General features: G+C 41.6%; 1 protein-coding gene across 1 annotated transcript in view; it reads right to left on the bottom strand.

Moving 5' to 3' along the window:
* kcnj3a (potassium inwardly rectifying channel subfamily J member 3a) overlaps nucleotides 1-24,153 on the bottom strand; it is a 208,181-nt gene that overhangs the window by 2,174 nt on the left and 181,854 nt on the right. The window lies entirely within an intron of this gene.

The raw sequence follows: 24,153 nt of genomic DNA, 5'->3' as shown, positions 1-24,153 counted from the left end.
CCCCACCATATTTATGTACAATGGGAAGTTGAATACTGTTAACGAAGTTTCTCTCACAAAAGCAGCTCTACTGAATATACCACTGTTGTTCAAACTCCCTCATATCAATATGAAGGATAGAACATAGAACAGTACAGCACAGTACAGGCCCTTCAGCCCACAATGTTGTGCCAACCCTCAAACCCTGCCTCCCATATAACCCCCCCCACCTTAAATTCCTCCATATACCTGTCTAGTAGTCTCTTAAACTTCACTAGTGTATCTGCCTCCACCACTGACTCAGGCAGTGCATTCCACACACCAACCACTCTCTTGAGTAAAAAAACCTTCCTCTAATATCCCGCTTGAACTTCTCACCCCTTACCTTAAAGCCATGTCCTCTTGTATTGAGCAGTGGTGCCCTGGAGAAGAGGCACTGGCTAGCCACTCTATCTATTCCTCTTATCATCTTGTTAAGAGTATCTTGCCTTTTATTTTAAACCAAGCAGTAAGTGACTTATAAGCTAAGTGTCCCTGTTTCCAAGTTTAAAAAGCAGAAAGTCATTTCGTTTTAATGAGACTATCCAAGGTTATTGGAAATGTAGAAGCAGAAATCAAGATAGTTCTGGCTAAAGCTTTCTGATGGGCCATGGATATGGATGTGACATAAGAGAAGTGTATGACTGAAAAGGTGTAAACTGTATATTGGAGTTCCTTTAAGACATAATGCAGTGTGGATAAAGGAGAACTGGTGAATATCTGCTATTTAGAGTCGCAGAAGCTATTTGTTAAGCTATTGCATCAAGGATTATGTGGAAAACAAAAGGCTATGGATAAAATGTAACTGCATGGACGGAAGACTGGCAGGCTGACAGATAACAGAGTGGGCATAAGTGGGTCTTTTTATAGCTGGTGAGATGTATTGAGTGGTGTAGCATATCGGTCAATGCTGGGGGCCTCATTCTTTCCACCATGTATGCAATTGATCTGAATGAATGAATCATCAGTGCAGTTGCTAAGTTTATCAATGACGCATGGATCAATTGTAAGTTATGAAGAGGACAGACAGAGGTTATAGTTGTATATAGATAGGTTAAGTGAGTAGGCAACAAGCTAGGAACAATACGATGGAATGTGAAAAAGAAAGGAAATTACACAGATTTTCAGGAAATATGTTTAAAAATCTAAAATTATAAGAAATTGCAGAGCTCACATGAAGAGGAATATAGAGCATGATTCACAACATGGCTATTATGCAGGTACACCCTGTAAATGGGATTGGTAAAGAAACATATTGTGAGGGTATTTGAATATAGAAATTGAGCAAGGTATTTTTTGATTACTTAGAACGTTGCTGAGATCATATATGGAGTACTGTCTGCAATATTAGCTTTCTTTGTTATGAAAGGATGTTAATAAATTGGAAGTCGTTCAGAGAATATTTATTAAAATAACAATTGCAGTGGATTCCAGTTAATTCGGACACATTGGAACCAATATTTTTTTGCCCAGTTAAGTGACTGCCCCAATTAGCTGAAGTTTCATGGAAATAGTTAAAAAGGTATAAAAAGATAAAATACCATTTAACAGAGTGATAAATTATAACTTAAATACTTAGAACACTATCAATATTACTACAGTATTACAAAACTGTGTATTAGTTTTTACTGGTTACCGACAGAGGAATTCTTCAAAGATACACTACATGCTCTTTTGATTGTAAATTAACAAAATCAGTGCGAACTCCTGGTGCAGATACTGGACTGCCTTCATTGCCTTCCTGCATGAAGTAATGTCTTAATCCAACAATAGTTCTCCTGGCATCCTGTGTAGTCACTAGTTCATGTTCAGTTGTGTCATCCTCATCACATTCCTTGCCTTCATGTTCTCCGCCTTGATGCTTTGATACAATGCTTTAGATGATTTCATCCCCCATCCTGAATTGTCTTTCTGCTTATTCAGGGGTGCAGTGCCAGCCAGAGCGCACCCAGAACATCTTTAAGAAAAAAGCCGAACTAACCAAGCTCATTAATTAGGTGCCGCCCAGCCTGATTTGAGTATCTCAGAAACTGTTGATCTCCAGGGATTTTTATGCACAACAGACTCTGGAGTTTACAAAGAATGGTGCCAAAAACAAAAAAACATCCAGCGAGTGTCTGTTCTGTGAGCGAAAACATCTTGTTAAATCCACTCGCTGAATGTTTTTTTTTGTTTTTGGCACCATTCTTTGTAAACTCCAGAGCCTGTTGTGCTTAAAAATCCCGGGAGATCAGCAGTTTCTGAGATACTCATATCAGCCTGAGTGGTACCTAATTAATTAGCCTGTTTAGTTCGGCTTTTTTCTTGAAGATGTGCCAGGTGTGCTCTAGCTAGCACTGCACCCCTGTGCTTATTTCTCACCCTCAATCACTCACAAATTGCACTGCCTATAAAAGGTTAATTTTTGTACTCACTTCCTTGGCTGTTGAAAAGATGTCAATTGCTTTGAGAATATGGTTCACCAACTTTCCATGATACAACGTCTTTAAATTTTTTATGATTCCCATATCGGCAGACAGAAGTTCCAGCTGGATGTTTCTCAAACATTCTACGTTAGGGAGTGCTGCACAATAGTCAACAAGCAGAAGAATTTTGCTTGATTTCCACTGTAGTTTCACATCCAACTCCTCAGCCATTTCTTAAAACTTTTCAAAATCATCCACACTTTCTGATTAGCATAGTACTCGATTGGTAAGCTATCCATTCTTAGCCCCTTAATGCTTTTCCCAATAACCAACAATTTATTTTTATCAGTTCCTGGCGTAAAGGGTATTTGCACAACATAACACAGTTATGCAATCCATTGCTTTCTTTGAACCTGATAGTGTTGCGTGTTTGTAGCAAACGGAACCGTCGGACATGGAATAATAAAAAAAGAACTGTTTTATCAGTGTTGTAGATAAAACTTCTACAGATGTACAGTGGAGAGCATTCTGACAGGCTGCGTGGGGGTCGGTGGGGAGGCAGCTACTACACAGGATCGAAGGAAGCTACAGGAAGTTGTAAAATTAATCAGCTCCATCATGGGAATTAGCTTCAGTAGTATCCAAGACATCTTGAAGGAGCGGTTACTCAGAAAAGTGGTGTCCATTATTAAGGACCCCCATTACCCAGAACATGCCCTCTGCTCATTGTTACCGATAGTAAGGCGGTACAGAAGTCTGAAGGCACACACTCAGCAATTCCTGAACAGCTTCTTCCCCTCTGCTATCCAATTCCTGAATTATAATTCCCAAAGTGGACATTACCTCCTCTCTCTAAATACCATTTCTGTTTTTGCACTATTTTTAACTATTTAATATACATACATAATTACTGTAATTGACATTTTTTTTACTATATTATCATGTATTGCATTGTACTAATGCCACTAAGGTAATTAATTTCACAACAGATGCGGGTGATATTAAACCTGATTCTGATCATCTGCACAATATTTTTGAAGCAACTCAGGGAGTTTTGTAGAGTTCCAAGCTCCTGTACTTACATACCTTTCTCGCTGTCTTCTCTCTTGAATTTAATGTGGTGCCTACATTTCCAATGAGACAATCAAAATCTTAAAAGGATTAACTTGAAAACAAATATTATTTAATTTAAAGACCTCAGCATGGCTAAATTCTTAACTGTTGGCTACCATAATGACCTTAGCTTTTATAAATTTGGTAGCTGCCACTATTTCCCCCCCCCACCTCCAGCTTGCAATTAAAATGCTTTAAAATCTTCATGACTTAGCTTCTTAGCTAGTTCCTCTGAATTGTGTTTTTTTTAACATTGGTCCATTGACATGCACACCTCGTCCAGTTAGAATGGAAAACCATTGTTGAGGGCTCTTCAACATCTGGATGCTTACCTTCACGTTTTTGTTTTCATGATGTTCCCTGTTACCCCTCGCGTAATGCCCATTCTTCTCGCACTTTATCTGGCCGACGCATCAGGTGTGAAATTGTAGATTTCTGCACTCTAGTTTATCTCTGCCATCTGACGACGAGTGGTTTAGGCAAATTGCTTTTAATTTTGTTCAGTAGGGTCATTTTTTCGGCTAGTGTCAAATCTTTTAGTGGCATCTTGGCCAATATTTAAAAAAAAATCAAAAATCACTGACTTTTGAATTGTTGTCCATCAGTCTAAATGGGCAACTGACACAACTGTTCACTCTAAACACACTGTAGTCTCTAATGGCCGCACAACTGCACATGACTGACTCTTCTGCCCCAAGTAATCGGCATAGAGTCCCAAAGAAACTAAGATAATCCCAGCTGTTTTCTTATAGGTTTTTGTTCTTTAAGAGTCATCCCAAATAAGCATCTGCCCTAATTAACTGATGGTCCAATTAACTGGAATCCACTGGAAATGATATTAAAAATCTTGAAACTGATTGATCAGGTTGTCTTATGAGGAAAAGTTAGATAAATAAATTTATATGTTTCAGAGGTATTTAGCAGCTACATAAATAGGACAGCTGAGGAAAGACAATGTATGATCCTAATATGATCAGATGTGATTAGTGTAGATATGCAAAGAGATTGGTGTGGATATGGTGTGCAGTATGACCCTATATAAGACGCTGAGAAGCTTTGATAAAGTCTATGTGAAAATATATTTAGTCTTGTGGAAGAATCTAGAACTTGGCTTCACTCTTTAGAAATAAAAGATCATTTGTTTAAAGAAAAAAAGAATGAGGAGTTTCTTTCCTGCAACCGAGTGTCAGGTGTCTTTAGAACTCTCTGGTCTTACAAGACATAGGAAAATAACTACTGTTTTCTCTATCCACTTTCTTTTGAGGGCTCTCTATATCCACAATGATAAATTCGTCAACATTCCTTGATGTCAACAAGTTTCTGGCACAAACATCACATCAATGTTTCTGATAACCAATTTTGATGTGATATACTTCCCATTATGTCTTTGGATATCTGCAGCCATTTGTTGTATATTTATGGTGGTCTCTGTTTTTGACCATGAAATACTTTGTGTGGACTGCGAGTGTTATCGTGGTGGTAGTAGCAGAAAGTATGTGGGAACCAATGACAGCTCACATGGGTTTTTTTAATGTTCTGGTTCTTGCACATGGGTTAGAAACAAGGTTAGTTCTTTCAATTGCTGGAGGAACTCAGCAGGCCAGGCAGCATCTATGGAAAAAAGGTACAGTCAACATTTCAGGCCAAAACTCTTCGGCAGGATTGGAGAAAAAAAAGCTGAGGAGTTCTTTAAATTGACTCATAGAAAGTAGCAAAACTGGGTTAATGATACAAGCAACACACATCAAAGTTGCTGGTGAACGCAGCAGGCCAGGCAGCATCTGTAGGAAGAGGTGCAGTCGACGTTTCAGGCTGAGACGTTTCATCCTGACGAAAGGTCTCGGCCTGAAACATCGACTGCACCTCTTCCTACAGATGCTGCCTGGCCTGCTGCGTTCACCAGCAACTTTGATGTGTGTTGCTTGAATTTCCAGAATCTGCAGAATTCCTGTTGTTAATGATACAAGCAGCTCATCTTCTGTATTTTCAGAAATTTGTAAGCTGGAGGGGGGGAATAGTGGCAGCTACCAAATTTATAAAAGCTAAGGTTATTATGGTCGCCAATAGTTAAGAATTTAGCCATGCTGAAGTCTTTAAATTAAATAATATTTGTTTTCAAGTTAATCCTTTTCTCGTTTGAATCTACATGACCTGCTTCTGCCACTGACTTCTTATTTCCTCCACTCATCAGTAGCTTTACATTGCTACCTGTATGTGTATGTCCAAGACCATAGGAATTTGGGCAGCAAGAGAAACTCTTAAGAAATGTTTAAAAAATCTACCCAGTTGAAGTTGTAGCAATGAGGCAATATCACAGATTTATGGGATTAAATTTGTACATTTAGCACAAAACTATCTTAAACCTTGCAATTAAAGTTCAAAGTAAATTTATTATCATAGATGTATGTCATCATACATTTTCTTGTGGTCATACTCAATAAATTCATAATAGAATAATAACTATAACAGAATCAATGAAAGAACACGCCAACTTGGGCATTCAACCAGTATGCAAAAGACAACAAAATGTAAAAATACAAAAAGAAAGAAATAATATTTAATAAATAAGCAGTAAATATCAAGAGCATGAGTGAGTCCATAGGTTGTGGGAGCATTTCAATGATGCAGCAGGTGAAGTTGAGTGAAGTTATTCCCTTTTGTTCAAGAGCCTCATGGTTGAGCAGTAATAACTGCTGCTGAACCTGGTGGAGTGAGTCCTGAGGCTCCTGTACCTTGTTCCTGATGCCAGCAGTGAGAAGGGAGCTTGTCCCGTGTGTTGGGGGCTCATGATGATTGATGCTGCTTTCCTGTGGTAGTGTTTCATATAAATGTACTCAATGGTGGGGAGGGCTTTATGCGTGATGGACAGGTCCATATCCACTACTCTTTGTAGGATCTTCCATTCAAGGGCATTGGTGTTTCCATATCAGGCTATGATACAGCCAGTCAATATGCTCTCCACTACACATCTATGGCAGCATGTCAAAGATTCAAATGTCATGCCAAATCTTTGCAAACTCCTAAGGAAATGGTGGTGTTGCCATGCTTTCTTCATAGTTGCACTTAAATTCTAGGCCCAGGACATGTCCTTTAAAATGATAACACTGAGGAATTGTAAGTTACTGACCCTCCCCACCTCTGACCCTCTGGTGAGGACTGGCTCATGGACCTTTAGTTTCCCTCTCCTAGTCACTAATCAGCTCCTTGGTCTTGCTGACATTGAGTAAGAGGTTGTTGTTATGGCACCACTCAACCAGATTTTCAATCTCCCTCCTAAATGCTGATTCATCACCACCTTTGATTCAGCCTACGCTAGTGGTGTCAACAGAAAATTTGAATACAGCATTAAAGCTATGCTTAGCCACACAGTCATAAATATAAAGTGAGTAGAGCAGGGAGGTAACACACAATCTTGTGGTGCACCTGCGCCGCTGCTGATTGTGAAGGAAATGTTGCCAATCTGAACTGACTAGATTCTGCAAGTGAGGAAATCTAGGATCCAATTGCACAAAGAGGTACTGAGGCCAAAGTCTTGGAGCTTAGCTCAAGGAATTATCCATTTTCGGGAACAGATTCCTGACAGAACATTACTTTCACTATTTTATTTTTGCTCTTTCTTGATTTAGATGCAACGTCTAAAGGACATCTTGAACACTAAAAAGAGGGTGTTTAGAGATTGAATTAGGGAGGAGCTGAGGGCAATACAGAGGGACCTGAAAGCCAGGATCAGGGAGGCTAAAGACAGGTACAGGAGGAAGCTTGAGTGGAAACTCCAGCAGAACAACATGAGAGAGGTCTGGAGGGGGATGAGGACCATCACTGGGTTCCGGCAAACTAGCAACAGAGGAGCTGAAGGCAGTGTGGACAGGGCCAATGAACTTAACCCATTCTTTAACAGATTTGACATTGTGGCCCCTGCCCATCCCCCGCATGAGCCATCTGTTGTCGGCCCCCAATCAACACATGTTCCACTCTCCCCTCCTACCCCTCCTCACAGTCCCCCACCCTGCTCTCATGACTATACCCCTTCCCCACACGAAACCACCACGGTGGGCTTCACAGCTGAACAGGTGAAAAGACAGCTGAAACGTCTCAACCCAAGCAAGGCTGCAGGACCGGATGCAGTCAGTACCAGAGTGCTCAAAGCCTGTGCCCCTCAGCTATGTGGCGTACTTTGCCATGTATTCAACCTGAGCCTGAGGCTCCGGAGGGTTCCTGTACTGTGGAAGATGTTCTGCCTTGTCCCTGTGCCGAAGACACTGTGCCCCAGCGGACTCAATGACTACAGACCAGTGGCATTGACCTCCCACATCATGGAGACCCTGGAAAGACTCGTTCTGGAGCTGCTCCGGCCTATGGTCAGGCCACACTTAGATCCCCTCCAGTTCGCCTACCAGCCCCGACTAGGAGTTGAGGATGCCATCGTCTACCTGCTGAACCGTGTCTACACCCACCTGGACAAGCCAGCGAGCACTGTGAGGGTCATGTTTTTTGACTTCTCAAGTGCGTTCAACACCATACGCCCTGCTCTGCTGGGGGAGAAGCTGACAGCGATGCAGGTGGATGCTTCCCTGGTATCATGGATTCTTGATTACCTGACTGGCAGACCACAGTACGTGTGCTTGCAACACTGTGTGTCTGACAGAGTGATCAGCAGCACTGGGGCTCCACAGGGGACTGTCTTGTCTCCCTTTCTCTTCACCATTTACACCTCGGACTTCAACTACTGCACAGAGTCCTGTCATCTTCAGAAGTTTTCCGATGACTCTGCCATAGTTGGATGCATCAGCAAGGGAGATGAGGCTGAGTGCAGGGCTACGGTAGGAAACTTTGTCACATGATGTGAGCAGAATTATCTGCAGCTTAATGTGAAAAAGACCAAGGAGCTGGTGGTAGACCTGAGGAGAGCTAAGGTACCGGTGACCCCTGTTTCCATCCAGGGGGTCAGTGTGGACATGGTGGAGGATTACAAATACCTGGGGATACGAATTGACAATAAACTGGACTGGTCAAAGAACACTGAGGCTGTCTACAAGAAGGGTCAGAGCCATCTCTATTTCCTGAGGAGACTGAGGTCCTTTAACATCTGCCGGACGATGCTGAGGATGTTTTACGAGTCTGTGGTGGCCAGTGCTATCATGTTTGCTGTTTTGTGCTGGGGCAGCAGGCTGAGGGTAGCAGACACCAACAGAATCAACAAACTCATTCGTAAGGCCAGTGATGTTGTGGGGATGGAACTGGACTCTCTTACTGTGGTGTCTGAAAAGAGGATGCTGTCTAAGTTGCATGCCATCTTGGTCAATGTCTCCCATACACTACATAATGTACTGGGTGGGCACAGGAGTACATTCAGCCAGAGACTCATTCTACCGAGATGCAGCACAGAGCGTCATAGGAAGTCATTCCTGCCTGTGGCCATCAAACTTTACAACTCCACCCTTGGAGGGTCAGACACCCTGAGGCAATAGGCTGGTCCTGGATTTATTTCATAACTTACTGGCATAATTTACATATTACTATTTATCTATTTATGGTTTTATTACTATTTATTATTTATGCTGCAACTGTAACAAAAACCAATTTCCCCCAGGATCAATAAAGTATGACTATGACTATGATCTCTCTGTTCTTTGGGAAACATTTTAATCTGATTGTATTCCCAAGAATTGAGAGCAGAACTCTTATATTTTTGCCAGATTCTCATTCAGTTATAGAACATAGAACATAGAATAGTACAGCACAGTACAGGCCCTTCGGCCCACAATGTTGTGCCAACCTCAAACCCTGCCTCCCATATAAGCCCCCACCTTAGATTCCTCCATATACCTGTCTAGTAGTCTCTTAAACCTCACTAGTGTAGCTGCCTCCACCACTGACTCAGGCAGTGCATTCCACGCACCAACCATTCTCTGAGTAAAAATCCTTCCTCTAATATCCCCCTTGAAATTCCCCCCCTTTACCTTAAAGCCATGTCCTCTTGTATTGAGCAGTGGTGCCCTGGGGAAGAGGCGCTGGCTATCCACTCTATCTATTCCTCTTATTATCTTGTACACCTCTATCATGTCTCCTCTCATCCTCCTTCTCTCCAAAGAGTAAAGGCCTAGCTTATGTCTTCAGCTTCCTTTATAATGACTATCTTGTTCTTTGAATCAATATTTTTGCATAATTATTGTCTTGTAAATTGTTGGTTGTAATTGTGTTGTCAATTAAGATATTGTCCTGTGTTTTATGCTCGGCATTGAACCACAATTAATTCTAGTATGTTTTACATACTGGCAATTAAAATTATTCTGATTCTAATTGTGTGCTAATTTTTACAAGGATATTGAAGGATCTCGGAACATTTTACTATGTTAAAGACACAAGCTTTCTCTTAAAAGTTTTGATCAAGCTGTACACCCACCTCCTCGTAATGAAAATCTTTGTGAGGGTGAGGCAGAAATAAAGTATTAGAAACACAGAATTATAAAGTTGTACAACATTGTAGCAGACCCTTCGGGCCACTGTGTCTATACTGATTACCGTACCATCTCTTATGATTCCGCTTCCCCCTTTGCCATGCTCAATCAAGTAACTATTTGGAAGCCTCTCAAATATTGTTATTGCTCCTACCTCCACCACCTCCTCTGACAGCTCATCTCCAGATACCAACTACATGGTGTGAAATATTTACCTCTCGAATCTGCTTTCAACTTCCTTCATCTCATGTTAAACCTCTGCCCTGTTCTGCCTCTGCGTCTATTCTGTTCTAGTTGTCCCTACCATGGGAAACAGGTACTGCTGCCTACCCTGTCTATGCCATTCAGGACTGCCTGAACCTATATTATGTCATGTTCCAGTCTCCCTTGCCCAGACAAACCTAGCCCGTCTAATCTCTTCTGATAAATTAAGTCCTCCAATCCAGGCAAGATCTCTGAGAATCGTTTCTGGGTCCTCTGTAGTTTAACCATGTCCTCCCTGTAATGTGGTGACCAGAATTGCAAACAATAATCTAAGTGCTACCTTAGCAACGTTACGTACAAAAGTAAATTATATAACCAATGCCTTGGCAGATGGAAATAAGCATGTTGTACTCCTTCATCGTTATATCTACCCATGTTTCTATTTTCCAGATGTATGTTAAAATACACTACACGGGCCCTGCCATTCACAATGTAAGTCCCACACTGGTTCCATCTGCTTCTCCCTTGCTCTGCTCACTTTCCCAGCTGATCTATAGCTTGTTGCAATCTTTGACAACCTTCTTTGTTGTCAACTTTTCCACGGATTTTGGTGTAATCTGTAAATTTACTAATCATGCCATGGGCATTCTCACACAAATTACTAATACAAACAGTATGACAAACAACAAAGGACCCAGCACTGATCCCTGCAGCACAGGCTAGTCACAAGCCTTCAATCTGAAAAAAACAATCCTCCACTGCTATCCTCTGCCTCCTGTCACCAAGCCAATTTCCTACCTCACCCTGGATCCCATGTGCCAACCTACCATACAGGACCTGGCTAAATTCTAAAATCCACATGGACGGGGTCCCTTGAATTCTTAAATAATGGTACAAATTAGCCATTGTGCTATCTTCTGGTACCTCACCTGTGGTTAATGAAGATACACAGCTTTTTACCATGGGCCAGGAATCTTGGCTCTTGTTTCTCATAACAAGTTCAACTTCAACCTGAGGACCAGTTGCATTTTTTCCCTTAAATATCTTGAAACATAGAATTACGATCACATGTGCCAATGTACAGTACTTACCCTGACCCCTTTCCTGAGAGGAGATTCAGTGTAGCCCCATCTCATCTCAGGCTATCTACAAATTGCTTCAGAACATTTCCTGGATACATTTAATAAATTCTGTCCTATTATTCCGTCAGCACCAAGGTGGTATATTACACCTGGACTATCAGGTGCATGTAAGTGCGCCTGACGAGGGTCAGCAGTTGGAAAAAACGCAGGTAGTAAGCCACAACAACACGTTAGTGCCAAGGGCTTTATTTAGTACCGGGGGTAAAAGTGCAAAAGCAGCTCAAAAATTGTGAAGAAAAGAAAATATTTACAAGTACACAAATGAAAAACAAATATATATGTACAAAAGTCACAAATATATAGAGGCTTTCTCCTTAACACACTTTGTCTTTACATTTTTCCAATATAACTATTCACCAACCATCAACTCCAACACCTCCCTTGCAAAGTCAAGACTGAGGGTTTAAATCTAATTCTGCCTGGCCTAAAAGGACCTAAAAGGACTGTTGGTTTGGGGGTGAGGTGGGGGGGGGGGGGAATAATCATGTGACCAGACCATAATAATTATTTCAGATGCAGAATTGGAACATTTTAAACAGAGATTCTAACATCCTACCATCTTTTTTTTATTCCACAACAAATGCTTCAGTTAAACCCATAGATCAGTGTCCAAATGCTCAGAGGAACATAAAAGAATAATGCCTCCCCACGCCTGGTGTTGTCTGCGTAGGGTGTCCTGCACCTGCTCCCACTAACACAAGCATTATTTTAGAGTGCCCCAAACTGTCCTCCGGGTCTTTTGGGGCAGTTCTGCTGTCTACAAACCGATGTAACAGTGTGAGTGAAAATAAAGAAACTGTTTGGGATGCCTGTTTGAAACAGGCCTGTTTGCCTGTTGAAATAAATGAAACTGTTTGGACCTGAGGCTCCTGTATCTCCTTCCTAATGGCAGCAGCGAGAAGAGCGCATGGCCTCAATAATGGGGGTCCTTGATGATGGATGCTGTTTTCCTGTGACAGCACTCCTCCTAGATGTGCTCAGTGGTAGTGATGGACTGGGCTGTCTTCACTGTTGTATACTTTTCTGTTCTAGGGCATTGGTGTTTCCATACCAGACCATGATGCAACCAGTCAGTAGACTCTCCACCACACATCTATTGCAGTTCGTTAGTATTTCAGATAACGTGTCAAATCTTGGCAAACTTCTAAGAAAGTAGAGGTGCTACCTAGCCTTCTTTGTAATGGAACTTATGTGCTGAACCACGGACAGATCCTTTGAAATGATAACGTGGAGGAATTTAAAACTGCTGATCCTCTCCACCTCTGATCTCATGATGAGGACTGGCTCATGCATCTGCAGTTTCCTCCTCCTGTAGTCAATAATCAGCTCATTGGCGGCACTACCAATCCAAAATCAAAATGGAAGAATTGCCGCTATCCTGCGATCACTGTGGGGTTGCTAATCTTGCATGATGCAACCTCAGTTCCAATAAAATGATTGTTCCAAAGATTCACATTCTTTATTAGCAATTAGCAAACATACAATCCTGAAGTGATAAACTTAAAGCATACCCAAATATAAGCTAAGCATTATTCAGTGATATTAAGTGGTCAGCAAAGACATGACCTCTGTCAGTCCCAAGCTGCAAACTGCCATGACTTAAGCAAGAATACGTAACTTACTTCCTTCTCTTAATTATCTTGTGCCCACTAATATGACTAGTTACCATAATAAACATAATAAATGCACAAAGCAAATAGAGATCGCTGATACATTGACATTGAGCAAGAAGTTGTGTCACCATTCAGCCAGGTTTTCAATCTCCTTATGATATGCTAATTTGTTGCCACCTTTGATTCAACAGTGGTGTCGCCAGCAAACTTAAATAGGGCATTGGAGCTGTACTTAGCCTCAGAATCATCAGGATAAAGTGAACAGAGCAGGGGCTCAGCACAGAGACTGGAGGTGCACCTGTGAGGATGGTGATTGCGGAGGAGGTGGTGCTGACTGGGGTCAGTAGATGAGGAAATCGAGGATCCAGTTGCACAAGGATGTATTGAGGCTTACACCTTCGAGATTAGTGATTAGTTTTGGAGGGATGATAGTGTTGAATGCAGAGCTGAAGTTAATGAGGAGCATCCTGATGTATGCATCTTCACTGCCCAGATGTTACAAGGCTGAGTGAAGAGCCAATGAAATGGCAATTGCTCTCAAAGATGGTAGGCAAATTGGAGCAGATCCAAGTCAGTCCATAGGCAGGAGTTGATATGTTTCATCACCAGCCTCTCAATGCACTCAATCTCAGTGGATGTGAGTGCTACTGTACGATAATCATTGAGGTAGGTTACCACACTATTCTTGGGTACCAGTATAATTGAAGCGAGCTTGAAGCAGGTGGGTACCACAGACTGAGAAGCAAGGGGTTAAAAATATCAGTGAACCAGTACCATTTCTGGACCACAAAGAGTTTACCATGAAGTACAAACCACTACCTTTTGCCTTCCCTGAATATTCTCCAGAACAAACCATGTGATGGGATGAGAACCACAGTATCTGGCATGTCTTGCATAAGCCATGTCTCAGTGAAACTGAGAACGTAGCAATCTCTCATTTCCCTCCAAGCCAGTAACCTTGCCGTTAGGTCCTCTATTTTGTTCTCCAGTGACTGTATATTTGCCAACAAGATACCAGGTAGGGGAAGTTTTACACCCCAGCATTTTATTGTGGCTTGAAGTCCACCCCACCAACCTCTTTTCCAACCATAACAATGGACTTTCGTCCACTTAAAGCTGCCATATCTGCATTCCTGAGGGTTAAGTCTGCAAGCCCTTCAGAAGACTGTGAAATCATTAGTTCATTTAGACCAGTGGATCCCAAAGTAAGCATTTGATTCCTCAGTGTCTCATAATAATTACAATGATCATGTAATCACCTCATCTCTTGCTAACCCATCATTTTCTTAGACTTTGCTTGAAGTGGTTATAGTTGTTGAAAAGCAATGGGATACCTGTGTATTTGTCATATCATGAAAAATCTGGTCTGAAAAAATTGTCGTGTTATTTCTGGATCTGGTCCACACACTATTGTCGTTCTGTTATCCTAATATGCTGCACAAAGTTTCTTCCACATTCTGAAACACTTCATCTATTCAGCTTTAAACAGTGCTGTCGCTGAGCAGAATTGCTTGAATTATTTTTTCTGGTGAGTTATAAGAACATAAGAACATAAGAAATAGGAGCGGGAGTAGGCCATCTGGCCCGTCGAGCTTGCTTTGCTATTCAATAAGATCATGACTGATCTGGCCATGGACTCATCTCCACCTACCTACCTTTTCCCCATAACCTTTAATTCCCCTACTACGCAAAAATCTATCCAACCTTGTCTTAAATATATTTAAAAGCAGGGAGGTTATGCTGCAACTGTACACGGTACTGGTGAGACTGCACCTGGAGTACTGCATGCAGTCCTAGTCTCCTTACTTGAAGAAGAATATACTGGCTTTGGAGGCGATGTAGAGGAGGTTCACCAGGTTGATTTCAGAGATGAGGGGGTTAGACTATGAGGAGAGATTGCATTGTCTGGGACTGTTCTCACTGCAATTCAGAAGAATGAGAGGAGATCTTATAGGGACATGTAAAATTATGAGAGCAATAGATAAGCTAGAGGCAGGAAAGTTGTTTCCCCTGCTGAGTGAGACTAGAACTACAGGACATAGCCTCAAGATTCGGGGGAGTAGATTTAGGACAGACATGAGGAAGAACTGCTTCAAGTCAAGTCAAGTTGCTTTTATTGCCATTTCAACCATAACTGCTGGGACAGTACGCAGTAAAAACAAAACAATGATCCTCCGGCACCATGGTCCCAGAGAGTGGTGAATCTGTGGAATTCTCTGCCCAAAGAAGCAGTGGAGGGTATCTCAGTGAACATATCTAAAACACGGTTGGATAGATTTTTGCACAGTAGGGGAATTAAAAAAGGCAGGTAGGTGGAGATGAGTCCATGCCAGATCAGCCATGATCGTATTGAATGGTGGAGCAGGCTCAACGTTCCAGATGGCCTACTCCTGCTCCTATTTCTTGTGTCCTTATTATATTTATTGAGGTAGCCTCCACTTTTATTGGTCAGAGAATTCCCCAGATTTACCACTCTCTGAGAAAAGCAGTTCCTCCTCATCTCCATCCTAAATCTACTCCCCCAAATCTTGTGGCTATGCAACACCATGCTCAGAATCTCCAATAATGCTGACAGATTCAGCTCTTCACCAGTTGTATGGGGCTTTCCAGATTTAGCAATGAGCAAGGAAATGTTGTATGATGCACACAAGCCATCACTGTTTTGTTGTGAAGTGCCAGCGAGCACGTTTTGAAGTTTTCTAAAAGATTTTATGAAGTGATTGAAAATATGGTGTGGGGGGGGGTGACTGATAAGTTTGTGGCCTAAGGTAGACGGAGTCAATTTTAGAAAACCTAGCACATTTATTTTTCAACATAGTCCCCTCCTACATGTACACACTTAGTCCAGCGGTCGCGGAGCACACGGATTCCTTCTTTGTAGAAGTGGTCCGCAGCAGGGGTGATTGATAAGTTCATGGCCTTGGGTAGAAGATGAGTTATTAACTTCAAACTTTCTGCATTTTCACTCAAAGAGTTGAACTGCACGTGCCTGTGACGAGAGGGTCTTGGCCCTCCAGGTGGTCCACAGCAGGGGTGATTGATAAGTTTGTGGCCTAAGGCAGAAGGAGATGAGTTATACAGCTCTTGTTACATGCATGTGCAGTTCAACTCTTTGAGTGAAAATGCAGAAAGTTTGAAGTTTCTCCTCATCTTCTACTTTAGGCCACAAACTTATCAATCACCCCTGCTGTGGACTACTTCTGGACGTCCAAGATGCCGACTTCTACAAAGAAGGGATCCGTATGCTCCACGACCGCTGAACTAAGTGTGTAAATGTAGGAAAAATAAATGTGCTAGGTTTTCTAAAATTGACTCCTTCTATCTTCCTTCTATCTTAGGCCACAAACTTATCAATCACCCCTCGTAAATCCTGTTCTTGTTTGCTTTTGTCACGGTATTCTCTTCAAATGTTCAAGGAACCTGGACCGTTTCATTGCCTCATTTGGAAAATGTTTTCACACAACAGATATTGGTTGCTGCAGGTTGCTTGGTAGCGTATAAGTCTACATTTATTGCTGCCTTAAACCCAATAACAAAATGCGTAGTAAGTAAGTGTAATTCAAAAACAACATCTTGTCACAAAAAAATCCTAAGTGATAGGCTGTGGAAATCATTAAGTACTATTATCACAGCAGTAAATAAAATGAAGTCCCATGCTCTCAATTAGAGACATTGTCCGTAAGTTAGGCCATTCGGCCCATTGAAGCTGCTCTGCCATTCCATCATGGTTAATCCATTATCCCTCTCAAGTCCATTCTCCTATCTTCTCTCCATCACTTTTGACAACCAATTAATCAAGAACTTATCAGCCTCAGCCTTAAATTTACCCAATGACTTGGCCTACACAGCTGTCTGTGGCAATGAATTTCACACATTCAACACTCTCTGACTAAAGAAAATTTTCCTTATCTCTGCTATAAGTGAACATCTCTCTATTTTAAGGTTGTGCCCTCTGGTCCTAGACTCCCCCACTATAGGATACATCCTCCCCACATCCACTCCAACCAGACCTTTCAAAATTTCAAACATGAGGAAATCTGCAGATGCTGGGGATTCAAGCAACACACACAAAATGCTGGTGGAACGCAGCAGGCCAGACAGCATCTATAGGAAGAGGTACAGTCGACGTTTCAGGCCGAGACCCTTCGTCAGGACAGGATCTTTCAAAATCTTTCAAAATTTGGTAGGTTTCGATGATATCCCCTCTCATTCTTCTAAACTCCAGAGAGTACAGGTTCAGAGCCATCAAACACTCCTCATATGTTAAACCTTTCATTCCTGGGATCATTCTAGTGAACCTCCTCTGGACCCTCCCCTTTCTTAGAGAAGGGACCCAATACTACTCACAATATTCCAAGTGTGATCTGACCGATACCTTATGTAACGCCCTGGGAAAGGTTTCACTGCTAATGTAATGTTTTTTTCTGTAGCGGCAGTGTTTGGGTCATGGCTAGAGATAACGGGGGCTTTGGAATGTACGCTGTCCAATGAAGGGAGTGTTTTTTCTTGTTGTGTGCCTCAGAACGAGGTGATCTCAGTCTTCGGTTCGGTGAGAGATGAAGAGAAAAGACACCTGAAAGGAGAGGTCATAGCCAGCAGGACATAGTGGACTTGGAGTGATGCTGGGAGTCGACGAAGCTTGGGGAAATCGATGAAGGGCCAACAGAAGGGAAACCGTGAGCTCCAACATGTGTGCATTAGACTGTTTCATTAAAATGGGCCCTTTTCTTTTTGTTTTCTTTACTAACCCCTTAGTTAATTTATAAAGCTAAATCGTTTAATTGCATATGGTGTACTGTTCGTTATTTCGTGGCACTGATTTGCAACGGCGGAACCGATCACACAGCATCCACACAAACAAGAGGTTTTGCATCTCAGATTCCACATGTTTGGCGAGGCCAGAGACCGTCTTCCCTTGACTAACGCTGCCAGCCGAACCTGTGGGTTACACTTACAAAGCCTAAGTATTACATCCTTGCTTCTGTATTCTAATCTTCTTGAAATGAATGCTAACATGGCATTAACCTTCTTTACCACTGGCTCAAGTTAACCTGCAAGTTAACCTTCAGGGAATCCTGCATGAAGACTCCCAAGTTGCTTTGCACCTCTGATTTCGAAAACATGCTTTTATTCCCCTGCCAAAATACATGACCATGCACTTCCCTACATTATATTCCATCTGTCACTTCTTTGTCCATTCTCCCAATCTGTCTGGGCCCTTCTGCAGCCTCCCTGCTTTCTCGACACTGCCTGCCTCTCCACCTATCTTCATATCATCCACAAATTTGGCCACAAAGCTGTCAATTTCTTCATCCAACTCTTTGCCATATAGAGTGAAAAGACTGACCTCTGTGGAACACCACTAGTCACTGCCAGCCAACTAGAAATGGACATCTTCATTCCAACTGTTTGCCTCCTGCCAGTCCGCCAATTTTCTATCCATGCTAGTACATCTCCTGTAACATTATGGGATCTTAGCTTGTTAAGCAGCATCATCTATGGCACCTTGTCAAAGGACTTCTGAAAATCTGAGTAAACAATGTCCACTGACTGCTTTGGCAATCCTGTCTGCTATTTCCTCAAAGAACTACAACAGATTTGTCAGGTGTGATTCGCCCTTAAGGAAACCATGCCTATTTTATCATGTGCATCAAAGTCCTCGGGAACCTCATGCTTAATAATAGACTCCAACATATTTCCAGCCACTTAAGTCAGGTTAACTGGCTGATATTTCTTTTCTTTTACCTCTCTTCTTTCTTAAAGAGTAGAAAGGCATTTGCAATTTTCCAGTGCTCAGGAAGCATTCCAGAATCTTGTGATTCTTAATTTCTCCACAATCTCTTCAGCTAATTCTTTCAGAACCCTGAGGTGTAGTCCATCTGGTCCAGGTGACTTATCAGGTTTCAGGCTTTTCAACCTCCCAAGCACCTTCTCTTTAGTAATAGCAACAATACTCAAATCTGCTCTGACACCCTTGAATTTATGGCATACTGCTAGTGCCTTTCACATTGAAAACTGACGCAAAATAATTAAGTTCAACTATCATTTCTTTACCCCCCATTACTACCTTTCCAGCATTCCAATATCAACTCTCAGCTCTCCCTTACTTTTTATATATCTGAAAAAATCTTTTGGAATTCTCTTTTATATTGTTGGCTAGATGACCTTCATATTTCATCTGTTCTCTCCTTATGGTTATCTTAATTGCCTTCTGTTAGCTTTTAAAAGCTTCCAAATCCTCTAACTTTCCACTAAATTTTGCTATATTATATGCCATATCTTTTGCTTTTATGCTGACTTTGGCTTCCTTTTTGCTGGAGCTGTGAGAGAGTTAAATGCACAGGAGAGCTGCCCATGACCACTGCTGCAATGCTTATTAACTAGTTGGCATTTTTGAAATTAGATGCATCAACATCTTTACATAAACTATTTTTCACTCAATGGAATCAATGGGCTGCTGCTTTCGAGCAAAAGAACATGGCTGGAAAGAAATGGTTTAAGAAAAAAAAAATCTAAGCTGGATCATACACATTAAATGATGATTTGAATGAGAGAGTTTTCACAACACAGGGAAGTTGAGAAGGAAATGCTGGAAGAGGGAAGATTTTATGGCCAAACAGAGCAACCATCATTTTTATTCCAGGATGCTTTGGTCCTTTGAATAACAATTTGAAACTGGTTATTCCCTGGAATTAACTACACATAAAAAAATCCATTCAATTGAACTAACTCTACCTTCAATTGTAGGGAGAAATCATCTTCCCTTTACATTGAGCAACATTACCAACATCAAAGCCATCACCATGAACATTCTGGAAATCATTTGAAAGCTCACTGGACCAGCCACATAAATACTCTGAGTTATGAGCCTGTTCAGGGCTGGACATATTCAGAATCACAGCTGTTCTAAGTGGCCCAGCTCTTATTAAGCAACACACACAAAATGCTGGAGGAACTCAGCAGTTCAGGCAGCATCTATGGAAATGAATCGATGGTTGATGTTTCGGGCTGAGACCCTTCTTCAGGTGGCGTGCTTTTCCAGCATTTTGTGTGCATTGCTTTAGATTTCCAGCATCTCATGTTTATGATTTGCAACTTTCTCAGTATCTGGATGGCACGAATCATAAGTCTAATGGAATATTTTCCATTTCTTTTGTTGAATGTTGCTCCAGCCATACTCAAGAAATTCAATGACAAGCAAAGCAAAGCAACAGCCAGGATTGTCACTGCCTCCAGAACATGGAACATTCAATCCCTTTACTCACTCATGGTTGCTGTCTACCCTGATAACATATCTGCTACCTATAGGGGCAGAGACAACAGTTGTGGGTTTCCCTCTGAGTCACATTCCTAACCTGGAAATATATTATGATTTTTGAATTGTTACTGTGTGAAATTTATGGAATATGAGATAAAATAGTACTATAGAAATATCTTCATCATCGATTCAACTTTGTGCACCATCATGTATCAAAGAGAAATTAAGAATAGTTATTAGATTTGGATCTTGGAAGCAATTATTACATTTAATGACAATTTTTTTTAAGTTAGATTCAAAATAATGCTTTTAGTTCAATGCAGACTGAAAGTAGGTTCCACATTCTCACAGCTCTGTGTGAGAAAGGAGTTACTTCAGAATAGCCTGTTTAATTTCTTCACGGATGTATTATTGATGAACAATATCTTAAATTCACCTTCCAGTGGGTTTCAGGTTCCAACAGGGAAGCAAACTGCAAATAAATAGATGAATTTGACCTTCCCACTGAGAGATATTTTCCATATACAATGCCGAGAAACATCCATTTCTGCCAATACTTTAGCTTTCACCATATCCCTATCAAGAGCAGAAGGAAACCATCTACCTTTTCCCAAATCATGGCAAGTCTCTAATCTCCTCATTTCAGAATGTACTCAATGACTAAATTTCCACAGCTTAACTAGAATTTAGAAGATTTGCCACCCTCTGCATGGAAGAAATTTCATCTCAAGCATATATGGCCTACCCCCTAGATCCTTAAGCCAGGGTAAGCATCTTCCTTCACTGCCACCTAGAGACCTCCAACAACTTTTTAAGTTTTGCAGAGATTTTCTCTCATTCTTCTAAATAGACCAGGTCTACTCAATCCATTTTCATTATGGCATACTTGAAATCCCTGGAACCAGATAAACTCCACTCCACTCTATCAATAACAATTATATTCTTCAGAGTTGAGGAGAGCAAACTGCACACTATTATTCAGGTATAGTTTCTCCAAGGCTATATATCCTTATGTGTATAGGATAATTCTTCTTTCAATAAAGGACAAAGTATTCTCCATTCCTAAATATTTACTGCACCTGCACATTGGTTTGTGGTGACTTGTGCAAGAAGATGCCCAAATCCTTTTGAACATTAACAAAATCCATTTGCTGACCATTAAAATAAACATCCTTTCCTGTTTTTTTGTACCAAAGTGGATAACCTCACAGTTCTCTACATTAGTAATGCATCTTCCATCCTTTAACCTATTCACTCATCTTGCTAAAGCCCCATTAAAGCCTTCTTCCTACTCACAATTCCAGACTGCAAGGAATTACTGCCTCAAAGCAAAATAGTGTAGCTTGGCTCCCGATGAGCTGACTAGTGTATATTTCAAGTGAGTATTGATAATGCTGAGGATAATAGTAAGTTCATTAAATCATTTATCTAAAGGCTCGACATTTGGTGACAAGCTTCTTATTAGTTCTAATGAAACTATTAAAAGAATGGATGTTCCCTACTTTATTATCAGCAGTGGAGTAATCAATAGCACCTGGATATAGATCAAAAAGATAAACTAAGTGCAGCATCCTGTCTTTGATTAGATTCTCTTTTCAAGAAGTTGGCTGAGCCATTGATTAGTTAGAGATCCTAAGATGGATTGTTTGGACTTTTATCAGTTCTCTTTACTGGATTATTTTGCAGTCTGCATGCAAATGCAGAAAATTTCAGGCATGGCCAAACACAATAAAAAGAATGAAAGTGACTGTAATAGGTAAGATGAGTGAGAGCATTTATGAAAAAAGCAGAAGCATCTCTAATGCTTACCATAGCATTTCCCATCACCTATACTATAGCCAATCATTGATGGAAATCCTAATCATTTACTTGAATTTAAATTGGTCCCACAACAACCAATGATATGTGAACATTTTAATCTGGTGATAGCTATTTCTTTTACATTTTTTAACCATAAAATATTTTTTATGTTGTTTATCTGACCTATGACTGACAACCCTCAGTTTAATCTCTCATTTGAATGGTACAAAGCTAAAAAAGGCTAGAATATTAACAGACAGCAATTGTTGATTCATCACAAAAATAAGTAATTTGAATTTTTGAAGTAGCACAAGATACAGTTCTCCAAAATCTGCTTTTAGTTTTGTGTAAGGGTACCTTCCTTTTAAAAGGTTGCCCAGGAAACTTAGCAATAATAATTAGTATTCCTGCTGCACCTGTTTAGGCTGGTAATTAATGTTGTACAAGATGCTATTAGTAACGTGAATCACAGTACTCCAAGACAGAGTTTGAGAAAGGGGCAGATCATGTTGTGGAATCACACTCCAGCGACATTGATTTAACACCCCTACTGACAGATTGGGCATTGACTTTCCAGTGAACACCTCTGTATTAATCATTCCCTGAGAATCGCACGTTAAAAACAGACACAAGCTCTGTCTGGTGCCACAGCTAACTGACCCAACATTACTACCTTTGCGATTTACAGGGTTTTTTTAAAATAATGGTTGGTAATTGCTTGCGTGGCTTTGGTAGCATTTAATAGTAACTCTGGGATCATAATTCAGTTTGATTGGGCACAGAAAATGGGGACAGATGTGTTCTCAATAGGGATAAGAACGTACTGCAGATACCTTAAAGGCTTAAAGCAATGAAACACACAAGAAAAGGAGGGAAAACCAGATCTAGACCCCCTCAGACAGAGGAATACAGAGAGCAGACAACACAAAAGAAGGATAAAGTACTGAGAGTTCAGTGATGCAGAACGTCTGATGATGTGCACAATGCTGAGGTTGAGATGATAAATGTAGTTACTAGAGTAGAAAGAATTCATGAAAGAATATGGACAAATATTTTAAACATACATGAACTCTGGGAACAACACACATCAAAGTTACTGGTGAACGCAGCAGGCCAGGCAGCATCTCTAGGAAGAGGTACAGTCGACGTTTCAGGCCGAGACCCTTCGTCAGGACTAACTGAAGGAAGAGCTAGTAAGGAATTTGAAAGTTGGAGGGGGAGGGGGAGATCCAAAATGATAGGAGAAGACAGGAGGGGGAGGGATAGAGCCAAGAGCTGGACAGCTGATTGGCAAAAGGGATACGAGAGGATCATGCGACAGGAGGTCCGGGGAGAAAGACAAGGTGGGGGGGGGGACCCAGAGGATGGGCAAGAGGTATATTCAGAGGGACAGAGGGAGAAAAAGGAGAGTGAGAGAAAGAATGTGTGCATAAAAATAAATAACAGATGGGGTACGAGGGGAGGTGGGGCCTTAGCGGAAGTTAGAGAAGTCGATGTTCATACCATCAGGTTGGAGGCTACCCAGATGGAATATAAGGTGTTGTTCCTCCAACCTGAGTGTGGCTTCATCTTTACAGTAGAGGAGGCCGTGGATAGACATGTCAGAATGGGAATGGGATGTGGAATTAAAATGTGTGGCCACTGGGAGATCCTGCTTTCTCTGGCGGACAGAGCGTAGATGTTCAGCAAAGCGGTCTCCCAGTCTGCGTCGGGTCTCGCCAATATATAAAAGGCCACATCGGGAGCACCGGACGCAGTATATCACCCCAGTCGACTCACAGGTGAAGTGTTGCCTCACCTGGAAGGACTGTTTGGGGCCCTGAATGGTGGTAAGGGAGGAAGTGTAAGGGCATGTGTAGCACTTGTTCCGCTTACACGGATAAGTGCCAGGAGGGAGATCAGTGGGGAGGGATGCGGGGGACGAATAGACAAGGGAGTTGCGTAGGGAGCGATCCCTGTGGAATGCAGAGAGAGGCGGGGAGGGAAAGATGTGCTTAATTGTGGGATCCCGTTGGAGGTGGCGGAAGTTACGGAGAGTAATATGTTGGACCCGGAGGCTGGTGGGGTGGTAGGTGAGGACCAGGGGAACCCTATTCCTAGTGGGGTGGCGGGAGGATGGAGTGAGAGCAGATGTACGTGAAA

The sequence above is a fragment of the Mobula birostris genome, chromosome 6 (assembly GCF_030028105.1).
Source record: "Mobula birostris isolate sMobBir1 chromosome 6, sMobBir1.hap1, whole genome shotgun sequence".
Taxonomy (NCBI): Eukaryota; Metazoa; Chordata; class Chondrichthyes; order Myliobatiformes; family Myliobatidae; genus Mobula; species Mobula birostris.
Note: the sequence above shows the minus strand (reverse complement) of the source record. Positions and strands in the feature narration are given on the sequence as shown.